This window comes from Thermobia domestica, chromosome 6 (assembly GCF_964235325.1).
Source record: "Thermobia domestica chromosome 6, izTheDome1.hap1.1, whole genome shotgun sequence".
Classification (NCBI taxonomy): Eukaryota; Metazoa; Arthropoda; class Insecta; order Zygentoma; family Lepismatidae; genus Thermobia; species Thermobia domestica.
In genome coordinates, this window is record NC_137459.1 from 266,247,239 (window position 1) to 266,257,475 (window position 10,237).

Sequence of the window (10,237 nt, forward strand, 5' to 3'; positions counted from 1 at the left end):
TTGAGCCATTAGGAACTTAACCCTTAACTAGTCGCGTGAAAAAAGTTACTTAATTAGTCGCGTGCGGAATTTTGTTCCGCATAATAACTACATAGTAAAACTCTTGTAATATTTGTTTTTTTTTAAATTTTTATTTAATTTTAGTTTAATATATTTGTTTTAATAGGCGTCTTAATTTATTTTATGCTATTGAAGACCTAAACTAATATTAAAATACGTTAGACAGAAGTACCTAAACAATGAATAAACTATTCTGCTTTTTCTCAAATAACAAGAATAATAACATGTATAGCTAAACCTGATAAGACATGTTTCTAATATAACATGTTTCTAATTCTGTCCTCATTACGTTCATGATGATCCAGTTTGAAAGAAAAGACTGACTCTCTTCTCTATGTATTTATTTTCAGAGCGCACAATGCACATATGAACCGCTTATATATTCAGTTGCTTACAAATGAATTGCACCTGAAAATATATTTTTGTAAAATAAATTTTAAAAAAATAGTGGTGGTCGCGCTTGCTTGTGATATGTTTTGTAGTCACCGAATCGCTTAATTGTTGTCGGCTAAAAGCAATAAACTGAAAGAAAGCGTAAAATTCGTAGGAGAAGAAAGGGTAACTTATTTAGTCGCGCGCGGAACTTTGCTCCGCAAATTGCATCACTCCAAAATAAATAACAAAATATTCACTGGTGGTTTGGGTAACAATTCAAATATGTATTGTTGTTTAATCATGAAACTTTAAAAGACAGCTAGACAAAAGTTCAAAAGCATACGATCGAAAGTAACGAAAACAAAAAGAAAAATGTAAAAGTGCGGAACAAAATTCCGCATGCGACTAATTAAGGGTTAAGTTAAAATTTCCCTCAGTTGATTTTTTAAAAAAATCCATTTGTACCGCCCGTCTTTTCTTAGTATTCACTCCACTGCCTGGGCGAATGGACAAGAAAAGCCTATTTGCTTGCATGGGGGCCCTAAGAATTTTTAGAGGGTTCATCTTCCTGGTTGGTATATTACGTTTGGTATTTTCATTTGTATTAAGAAAATCTTAAAGAAATTATACATATACATTATACTTGTCGTAAGCCAGTTGGGGCCCGGCCCCCTCGTCCCCTTTTGGGCGCCCATGCTTGCTTCAACTTTGATAATGTGAATTTCATTTACGGTGATCTTTCTCAACCCTTAACTGAGGTCATTGAACCAAAGTACTATGCGAAGACACTGTTTAAGACAAGATGGAGGAGCACCCTTGGAGACATTTCTTTCTACTGTGATAATGCCACCCGATCCATAAACAATAGTTACGGTTGAATTCCTTTCGTTTGTTGATCCATTCGGATTTTAAAGACATATTTGGCAATGATATTCTCTAGCAAGGTGTCGGAAGGATTGTTGAGGAAGGAATGAAGAGTCTGTTATATTTGTATTTTGTGCATATGATGGGATTGTGGAAAGAATACAACTGTCTTTAGCTCTACGGTCATAGTGCTTAATACAACATCTATTGAAAAGCTAAATTTACCTTCATTTTATCTCATATTCGTAAAATAATTCCGTTTCCCTCTTTAAAAAGGTCTATCCTGTGCCGTGGAAATTTTCCTCAAACTAGCATCACTTAGGAGTGTGGCATTGGCATCAATTGATGTACGAGTCCATTTCATTTGTAAAGGGTGTTTTACAGCCAACCACGCAAAGATTCGACTTTATTGTCCTTTTGATGTATTTTATCTGTATCTCAGTCTGTACAATATTTATTTGAAGCTATATGAGGAAAATCTTTCATCATAACATTTTTTAAAATAAATATTTACATTTAAAACAAAATTCATTTTTCTAATTTGGCTCCCTGTTCACCTGGCGCCTCCTGCGAACGCGCAGTTTGCAGGCTTCAAGATCCGGCCCTGCAGTAACAATGAAATTCTGTATTACCTCCCGACTATCGTTGTTGTGAAAACATTCATCGTGATATGACGTAGGGAAATGAGTTACATTAGGGTTCTAAGATCTAATATCAAAGTTGAAACATCGCAAGTAAAACAAAAACATGTAATAGCAAACAGTTTTGAAAATAATTTCAGTTTAAACTAGCTGCGACTACATTTAATTCAAAATTGAACTTCTGGAGTGCAACATATGAGCGTAGCTAAAGGAAAAAAATCAATAAGAACAGTCGGGATTTGAACCTAAGCCATGCAAGTAGGAGTCCCTTACACTAACCATTCATCTACTATATTTTGTTTACTAAAAATATTTTCCATGCAGCAAAATGCCATTTCACACTGAAACCTTAACAATATAAGAACAAAGATTTCAAGAAAATTTGCCAAAGCTTATGTATTAAAAGTATCCCGGTATTCGCCCAGTGGTACTGCAAAATCACTAGTCACGATGCCTCATATCGAAATTTGAACCGGGAGACTCTCAATTACGAAGAGTCAACACCTTCGTTCGCTCACTAAATGTCTTCAAATTACTTTTCTGTAATTATTTTTCAAAAATCTTTATTATTTTCATGAAGCAAAGAGTGCATCTTCTACTTAGAAGTACAGTAGAAGTATAGTTCTCAACCCAACAGTCGACTAATAGTTGATGTTCATTATTTCTATCGATTTTCTACGTCTACTAAGTTATTTCAATTTTTATAAGTTTTCCCTTCCGCTTATGACAATGATTAGAAATGAAGGCTCCTCTTCTTATACAAATTTTGATCATTGTAACATTTTTTAGTCAAAATTCTGAATTATTGAAAATATTTAAATTAGTTAGAATGAAGAGGATAATACTAAGAAACATGGTTAGAAAAAAAGAAACATTGTTGTTTAACGAATTGATAAAATCAAGGTTTTTCAAAACATAAAAAAATAGTCTATGCTATGGGATGATCATGGAAAAAGTAAAAATAGCCATCGAGGACACACTAACCAACTACTGTACGCAGATAAGTCAAGGTTCGTTAACTTGGTAGACGTATATGAAGAAACCACTAACAGAAAATAGCTGATAGCTTTACGCCTAATCATCTCAGTGACCTCGAAACTATGAACTCTATATTAACATCGGTTGTCGTTTTCGATCATTTTATATGTTACTCCCTTCCATTGTCCCAAGATATGTCTTACTCCTTATCCCAATGCATGAAAAGCAAATAATATTTTCGCAAACACCGCGAGAGGCAGGGAGGGATTAACAGAACGCACATAGCTCGCTGTATGGCTTTAGGGCAAATACCTAAAGGCATAAGCAATAGGCCACTTGACCAAGAGCAATGTTGCCAAACGCAAGACAAGGTAAGCCTACGCGCAGCCTGTCCCTTGGCGTGACATTACCTTCGACACAAAATCATTGACCCTTCGAACAACATAACATTGTTGCGCTCTCAGTCAGGTTTTAATTGCATTTGTGTTGAAGAAATGAAATGAAATCTTTTGTTTTACGTCCCACGGTTGTCCCAGTTAGGCTAAAGGAGACGGTGATGATGGGTAATGAATGAAATGAAGAGAGAGGGAGGAAATGGGAGAACCCCGAGGAAACCGACGCACACGGTGTTCGTCCGCCACGAAGTTCAATTGGCGGGGGCTGGGATTGAACCCGAGGCCCAAAGCACTAGAGGTGAAAGCTCTGTTACTGAGCCACCGCGGCCCTTAAAGAAAAGAAAAGAAAAGCGCACCCAAGACAATACCTCTAGAGTTGTGGGGAAACTTGTCCAAATAGACTTTTCTTTTTATTTACATTTAAAAAGAAATAAAATATATTCCCATGATGGAATAAAATTCCACTAATATAATAGACATCTAAATTAGAAATAGCAAAAACAGCTGAAAGTAAAGAGAAAGCAGTCATTTCACATCAGGTTTCAAAGAGAATACACAGCAGCAAGCGAATAAGCAAACAACAGCGTTACTCCTCATGTGGTCCTGTCCCGAGCATGAGTCAAAGGTGATGTCATTGCACGATATGACGGAAACGCGTTCAGTGATGAACTTACCAAGCCAGTAACTACGGTATTTACGCCACGGAGTCCGACACTCTATAAAGTGCCTTTTATCTATACAGGATTATGCGCGATCAACATTATAACTGTTACATTTTTCATTCTCTGTTGCAAGAAAATAATTGACATAACGATAGGACCTGTACTTAAACGCAAAATTATATAAACGGTCTGGTAGTTTTAGTTAGAACGATCCGTCAAGTGGAGGTGGGGTAAGTTCTCAAACATTTAAATATACGACGTCTTATGTACTGTAGCTGCACTACGCAACCAGTTACAAGAGAACAAACCCCGAAGTAGGACTGGTATCAAAACGAGACAATACGAGACTATTTACAGTATTAGTCTCCTTTCAACCGACAAATAGCGGTCTCAGTCTCGTCTCGATAGTTTCGATATAAATTATTTGAAATTATTCCACACTAAATTCGACAGTACATAAATAAAATACACCTTCAATAGTTCTCCCTATTGCTTCAGAATATATAATGGATGCACCATTTTCTACTAGATAAAGTATGAATTAGCAATTCATATACAACATTAAAAAATACATATGTCTGTTTCCATTAAATATACTCATTGTTTCTTAAATTATTTATTTACTAATTGAAATACCCGACGTTGCACGGGAAGAATAGCTTTATATTTCAGATATATTTGAGATTAGTTTTCCAATAGAATACATATTTGAATAGGAATGAAACAGTACGAATCCATTTCCAGCAGGAGCAAATGAATAAACTTGCCGCTAACGAAGAATAAAGCCTTGGGCTTATATGGTATCGGGAGTGTCATTATTCACTTCAGCGATCCCGAAAACTATTGAATAGACACTCATATATTTTAATTAGGAATTTTTAGGACCTCGAAAGCTATGGATTTAATATTAATATCGTTCATTTTCGATTATTTTTACATGTCCCTGAGTCTCCCATGATAGAGCTAGAGGATATATGGGTTTCGATTCCCGGCAGGTGTCCTGTGGTTCGGCTTCCACGTTAAGTCGTAGATGCATATCTTGTATAGAGTCACAGCTGAAAGACACGCTGAACTCTATATCACCTCACCTCGTGAGAAATTCTTTTTTTGCATAATTTCTAAACCACTTTTCTTTCTTTGAATCTCCTCCTTCCTTTTAGGACACGCATAGGTTCAAACCGAATCTTTCTCCACGGTTGGAGGACGCAAGGCTACTGTACCATACGCGTACAACCCTTATGAGACTACGGTAGTGAGTTGCGCAGTTTGAGTAACACGCATGAATAAACCACGCTTACATTTATTATATATAATTAATAAAATTTCATATTAGGACTAACTTCGCACACCAAACTTTTAACAATGCGACTTTTTAAATTCTGTCCATCTTCTTCTTTATTATTATTATTATTATTATTATTATTATTATTATTATTATTATTATTATTGCAATAGCTATATGAAGCAATTATCTCGGCCAATTTCGTTAATACACACCATTCAGCAACCGGTAGTTGTAGAAATCAGGCTTTTGCAACAGCAATTGTTAGCTCAATCGGAAGATCGCAGACCCATGGATTTAAGGGTTACGAGTTCAAATCTAGCCTAAGTCGAAAGATTTTTTTCTGATATAATTCTTGAGATGGAAATGTTTCTCTCTTCACTTTTATCTCGTAATTCTGAATAGAGATATTTGGATGTGAAAGAAAAAAGTATATTAGGATATAAGAAAAGAAATATAAATTACATGATACCTTTTAAAATTTTTAACTATATTTTCACCTATCTAGGACGTTTCTAAAGAGTTCAGACTTCTAGACCTCCTTTTCGCTCTCTTACGTGTCCTTTAACTAATTTCTACAATTACTTATCGAGTCACATATACATATATTACAGATGCCTTATCTCTTTCTCTTTTCTCTACATCATGTCTTGAGATGAATGTTTTACAATAGGTTACAGACACGATTTTACAAAATAATATGATCTGCGATATCAGTGATGCATATTGTGGTGTTTAACTTAACATATAAAACAATAAATAGAAAAACTGAGAATACGAATCTTTTCGTGCACTGATGCTTCAAATCTGTGTCTTTACTCCCTATACCTATGTTAATTCCCTAGTCAAATAAAAACTCTTCAAAATTAATAAAAAAATTCTTATACAACCATCCCTTCCTTGGAGTACTGCGCGGTCACATACCCGTCACTGCGATGTAAAGGCACTTATGGCGACGAGGATACAAACGATTGCGACTATTTATGGTTGAATTTGATATTTTTAGCCGGGGGGCTACCATTTCGACAGCCCCCACATTGTTTTCGTTCTGGCGGCGCCCCTAATCGTGAACAAACGATAATATCGCCTGCACATGTCTGTACAAACAATGTAAAAACGATTGAGACCATTTCCGATTGTGTCTTGAAGGGGGCTGTCTAAATGGACGTGAAAAGCAGTACTGACAAAATACATGTAATTTATATTGAGCACCATAGGAGGGAATGTTCATTTCAGATCTTGAAGGTCGGGAGAATTGAATAAACGATGGCTGAATATAGTACTGTGATAATTATAGTAACTCAGATTGTGCACACTGGGGAAATGCCATACAGAGAATTTCGAAGCTCTAGGCCCAAGGGCCATCTCTATAATCATCACTGACTGCCATTTCAATAATGTGTCCTAACCGACAAGACGAATCCTCCAACAAGGGCTAACTCTCAGCAGATCGCAGCGTGGCAACTGCTCTACCGTTCACAATACCCCGCCAGGTATCTAAGTCGTTTACAGAGGATTCCACGTCCCAACCTTGAACATCTCCTTGGTGTAACTCACGCCAGAGATTCTGAGGATCAATATCGTCCTTACAATACATCTGCCGCAAACCATGGGTCATGTAAAGTAGGACGAGCCTACCCCTACGATTCGCGTAGTAAATACACATTCAAATGAGAGACGCCAGATACTGTTGCTCTACCTAGATCTGATTCTACCTTAGAGGCGTTCAGGTGGAATCCAGCGGATGGTAGCGTCACACCACCGGCCGCTCGACCAAGTGTATGAACCAATTGTCGGAATCGGCGGTTCCTCTCGTAGCGAGCAGGATTACTATGGCAACGATCGCGCATCAGTAGGGTAAAACTAACCTGTCTCACGACGGTCTAAACCCAGCTCACGTTCGCTATTAGTGGGTGAACTATCCAACGCTTGGCGGATTCTGCTTCGCAATGATAGAAAGAGCCGACATCGAAGGATCAAAAAGCGACGTCGCTATGAACGCTTGGCCGCCACAAGCCAGTTTTCCCTGTGGTAAATTTTCTGACACCTCTTGCTGGAAACCCTCCAAGCCAAAAGGATCGATAGGCCGTGCTTTCTCAGTCCCTATGCTTACAGAACATCGGGATCAAGCCAGCTTTTGCCCTTTTGCTCTACGCGAGGTTTCTGTCCTCGCTGAGCTGGCCTTAGGACACCTGCGTTATTCTTTGACAGATGTACCGCGTCTGTCAAACTCCCCGCCTGATAGTGTCCTCGGATCGGATCGTCCGAGAAGACAAACTTGCCAGACTTGGTTCAAGAATACCGTACGCCGAACACGAAGAACGACACAAGTGCTCCGCCTCACCGAGTAAGTAAGGAAACGATGAAAGTAGTGGTAATTCACCGGCGACTCCGTAAAGAGTCTCCCACTTATGCTACACCTCTCATGTCCCCTTACAGTATCAGATTAGAGTCAAGCTCAACAGGGTCTTCTTTCCCCGCTAATATTTCCAAGCCGTTCCCTTCGCTGTGGTTTCGCTAGATAATAGATAGGGACATTGTTCGCTTGTGGTCTACTATGCCACGCTTAATTACATGCATGGGGAGCATGCCCGTGACCGTTTGGTCTTATTAATGGGCGGGTTCCTCAAGAATGTAATGCACCCCGCCCGTAGTAACTCAATATACCCTATCGATTTCTCGTTCACGAAGTGCAGCATCAGAATTTGTCCCCTAATTCTGACTCGCCGAAGCGATTTAACCCCATTCTCTGACGGAGTGGGATACGCCCACTGCTCGGCCAGACCGAAGTCCTGAGTGCCTACCAGTTGACCTACTGGTTGAGGCAGACTGCTAGCGGGTCAGTCCTGCCATGCTCTGCAGGCATGGCGCCCGAATATTATAAGGCAAGCTCACCTCCCGCCCGTGTTCACCGTTAGCTAGATACCTGGGATTGGCCCGTCCCTCACCTCCTTTTGATTCTCCCGCAGGCTGGAATCCGATACTTCAACCGGTAGGGTCCTCCAAGCAATACGGGACTTCATCTAATTGCGGTAGAGGTAAACCGTACATTACCAGAGACAATGACTGATGTAGACCGTTTGCTCAAAGGCAGACATTGTCATTTGGGAGCCGCGTCTTCCCTGGTAGGTCCGCCCAAACAATACGGGGCTACCTATCTTTAACGTGTTTAGGTACCACGTACACGTTGTAGCTAAGCTACTTTTCCGAATCCCAATGGTACGTGTAAGCCACCATTAGAAGGGACACCCACATCCTTCCTTCGCTAAGGCTGTCCAAACAATACGGAACTACCTCTTCTTACGGGAGAGTTTAGCCGTACATTACCAGAACCAATGGCTGATGTAGACTGTCTACCTTTAAAGACAATGGCCATTTGGGAGCGGCGGCTCCCCTGATAGGGACGTGGCTCCTGAACCCAGCTCACGCTACTGGAACAAAGGAGGAACCCACTTGCTCAGCGCTCCTGAGGTACGAGTATGCGTTAGGATACTAGGTATTCCATCCGTGACCCAAGAGAACGCATTACACTCTCTTTGAGGGCAGTATCTACATCTTCCTGGGTCCGCCTACACCTTTAGGCACACCAGCTACCCACTTTTTTTTAGCGTGTTGGGAACCACGCAGCCTTATCTCCCGGACCCAAGGTCACGGTTTAGTTGTCGATTTCGGGGGATACCGGAAGGCTCACCCCCGCCGGTAGGTACGGCAGCCGAAGCTACCTACCTCACTGAGGACGCGATAAGGACACACGTACTCTCCCAGATCCAATGGCACGAGTTAGTTGCCCATTTCGGAGGATAGCCGAAGCCTCACCTCCGCTGGTAGGTTCTTATCCTGGTTCGCACCGACAACTAAATAATCGTTGCCAGCTTTTAGCACAGGATAGACAAGAGTTAAGCGTGTTCCCACGCTGCTCCCGAGACCCTATCTCCCCCTGAGGGTTACCGAGCCACCACAAGACATGTGACCTGGCCATACACAGGGGGTCCCTCCCCCTTTCTCAGCACGGACTTGGGACCGGCCACGACGGGGTTAAGTAGATAGGGACGGTGGGAATCTCGTTAATCCATTCATGCGCGTCACTAATTAGGTGACGAGGCATTTGGCTATAACAACCCTTTGTTGAGTTAAAGAGGCTTCCTCTAAATAGTGTGTGTTACATTTACATAAGCATTTTCCATGCAAAGCATGTGAGTCAAAATAACCTTGGTAATTACAAATTTTTCTTAAATAGAAACATGTTAAAACCTTTCAATAAAAAAAATGAAATTACTAAAAAGATACAAGCAAATATAAAATTTACACATAAATAATAAAAAACAATTTTGCTCTTAGTAGATTACAATATTTTAGTCAGTGCCCTAATTATTAATTCATAAGTTAAAACAAAAGTTATTATTTTTCTAATAAATAATCAGTCCTTTTTTTTAATTTATAATTTAAAATCCTCTCTTTTTAAAAGTATAAAAGAGCATGAAAAAGAGAGAAGTGGCAATTTTATAAACTCTAGCTTCTAACGTTGAAGTGCCCGACAGGATAAGATAAGGTATTATTAATCAGATATAATAGAGATGCCCATTCGCAATCTCAATACTACTAGGAATGTTGATCATTGCTAGGGTTTCTTTCTCAACGAATCACTGTTTATGACCAATTCCTTAAGCACCTTACATGATGTAGCACTAACATGACCTCTTGCTCCCAAAATAATGGGTAGACAACAACCTCCTGAACTTTAAGTTTCTTTTTTTACCACATTAATTATTTTTTTTTCAAAGTTTTATTGCAGATTTTTTAAAATTTGCTTGCTCAAATCTCACCGTAACATCAACAATAGCTGCATGATCACCCTGCATTACAACTATATCAGGTTTTAACAATTCCCCTTTACCCGTATCAACTTCAGGATCTCTACTTAATTTGCTATTGTTATCCAATAGTTTTTCACAAATAACATCAACTACTTCATTGTGCCTA

At 39.4% G+C, this 10,237-nt stretch overlaps 1 pseudogene; it reads right to left on the reverse strand.

Moving 5' to 3' along the window:
- Positions 1 to 6,675: 6,675 nt before the first annotated feature.
- On the reverse strand, positions 6,676 to 7,812 carry LOC145688706 (large subunit ribosomal RNA; annotated as a pseudogene).
- Between the last annotated feature and the right edge of the window lie 2,425 nt (positions 7,813 to 10,237).